Genomic DNA, 2,500 nt, shown 5'->3' with positions numbered 1-2,500 from the left:
CGATATCCAATAGCCCATCAACGGATTTCCATTCCACTAAGCAACAGAAGGGCGTGTAAAAATTATTGAATGTGTCTGAGAGGTTGTATGGTTCACCGAAGGACCTCGTTGAATTCGAGAGTAATAATGAAGGCGCATTGAATCACATAAAAAGACAAAAAAGAGGTTGTTAATTTATATGGGTGAAAAATGTCTGAACAGATGGCCTATAAATTTCCATAACGTAACTCTACGTCAAGTATATAAAAGGGAAAGGATTTAGGTAAAATTTGAGTGAAATATAAATTGTTTCTAGTCATTTTAAAACTAGTGGTATCTTTCCTGTTTGCTTTGGTTGAGTTATAACATTCCAGACTTTCATGGTAATGCGCCGATACATAGCATCGTCATACAAACAGTAGCTAAGTTAATTGACACCTCGCTCGAAACAATCTGTATGTAATCATTGCAAGCTACTGAAGTGCAGCAATTATTAGGGAGCTTTAGCAACGACAACGGCGACGGCAACGAGAACGTCACAAATTTGCATATTTAGTGGGCAAAAACAATAGCTTTGCACGCCCTGCACGTGCGTTTTTCATTTTTGTCCATTTCTTTGCCGTCGTCAGCAAAGCACCAAGTTTGAAGTGTTATGGAGAACGTCAGCACCTGGAGATAAATTTTCATTTTTCTCCCCTAAATTAAGCGCCGCTCGTAACGGTTTCATTCCTGAGGGACTAAAACACCTTTGTCATATTAAAAGGCTTGGAATAGTCGCGAAGTGATCGCAATAACGGGAATTTATGTTTTTACATGACGTTCTCGTTGCCGTTCCTGTCGTCAGAGACAACTTTCAAAGGGGAGGCATCAGAGGGATTTAAAGCTGATTTATTACGATTTTGACATGCGCCATTCACAGATGTAAGGTTGCCAGTATATGTATCATCGCCACGGTGTAGCAGCATTGGAAAAACTTTAGAAATTTAGTAAAGAGAGCATGTGGTGAAAAACCACTTGACAGCTAATATAAATTAAACTGGATTAATCCTTCCTGTGACAAGTGGGGTTTTGATACAATGAAAAATTTGAAAGACCCCTTATCAATTAAAGCAACATTTACGTCTGTCAACGAAGAAACGCTTTCAATATAATGATGATTTAAGTGTGGGGCGCTACTATCTCCCGCTAGGCCTTTTAGATGATGAAACCACGAAAACCATTCCCATTATTTCAACAAAGGTCGCGGTCCTTTGACTTCTAAGAAGCGATGCAGAGGATACATAATATTGATTACTGTCAGTTCTTTTTTTGCAGAATGGAGAAAGTCTTGTAGAAAAAGGCATTCTTTTCAAATTCGTGGAGTGCTTGCTTGAGTAAAAAACGAAGGAAGTTCTCTCTCTTCTTTAAAGCCTACATTATCCCTACGTAACACTTATAAACTGCTTGATCTAAACGCATCGTTTTGCAAACGAATTAAAATCACATTATATTACGGCCACGTTTTCAGAGAGAATAAATGCTTAATAACATCAGAGAATCTATAAACGTTCTATCAAGAACGGAAGGATTGAGGAGATAACCATCTTTTCAAATTAAATTAAAACAAGTTATAAATGCGATATTGGAAATTACTTAAGTGCTTCTTCATTAAAAGAATGAAAGCAACTGAAGTCGATGCTTTAAAAGTCGATTTTGCGTTGTCTGTGCATATAATGTCGTCTTCGTGTTTATCCATTGACGTCTGAATCATCTCCATCAAAAACAGCATTCCTTAGTCTGCCTCTCATAATTACAGCATCTAGTTGATTTTTCATTTGCTCGGTCTTCTGGATAAAACAAATGTTTCCCCTTGTTGACGGCACTTTCAACTAAGCCATGCTCTTCAGTATCCCAGTCATCTTGTTGCAAAACATTCCAAAGATAACCAATGTACAGAATCGCAAAGCGTAAAGTTTGGATCTTGGAGAGTTTTTTGCCTTTGGGTGCAAGCGATGAAGGGACCCGATATCGCAACTGGAGCATGGCAGCACTGATGCTTCTCATACGGACCCGCTCGCGAGCGTTCGCCTTCTGTCTTTGTTTACTTAGTCCAGTAAGCTTGGGTTTCCTTCTTCGTTTCCGTTTTCTTTCGTGGTCTATAGCGCTCTCAAGTGACTTCTCCACAACAACCATTCTTGCAGCGAGATCTGAGAAGAACAAGTGAACTCTGGATCGCTGATGATCCTCAAGTAGTACTTCTCGATACTGTAATCTTTTTAAGTCCAAATTCTGGTATCGACGATGAATTGCCTAACGGTCGGTCGAGACACCCAGCACGGACAGTTCCAGGAACAAAGAACTGATAGACGCATAAAACAAGCCAGTGGACAATTGTCGCTTCAACGCACAGGTATTGGATTACAGCTTGGAGGAATCCACTTGTCAACTGCGTAAAATCAAATTATTGGTAACAAAATAGGCTTCCGTTTGTAGTAAACTAATTTCCCTTCAAAATAATTGAGCCATTTGGCACAAGCCACAA

The sequence above is a fragment of the Montipora capricornis genome, chromosome 1, assembly GCF_036669925.1.
Source record: "Montipora capricornis isolate CH-2021 chromosome 1, ASM3666992v2, whole genome shotgun sequence".
NCBI lineage: Eukaryota > Metazoa > Cnidaria > Anthozoa > Scleractinia > Acroporidae > Montipora > Montipora capricornis.
The sequence above is the reverse complement of the archived record's forward strand: the minus strand, read 5'-3'. Positions refer to the sequence as shown.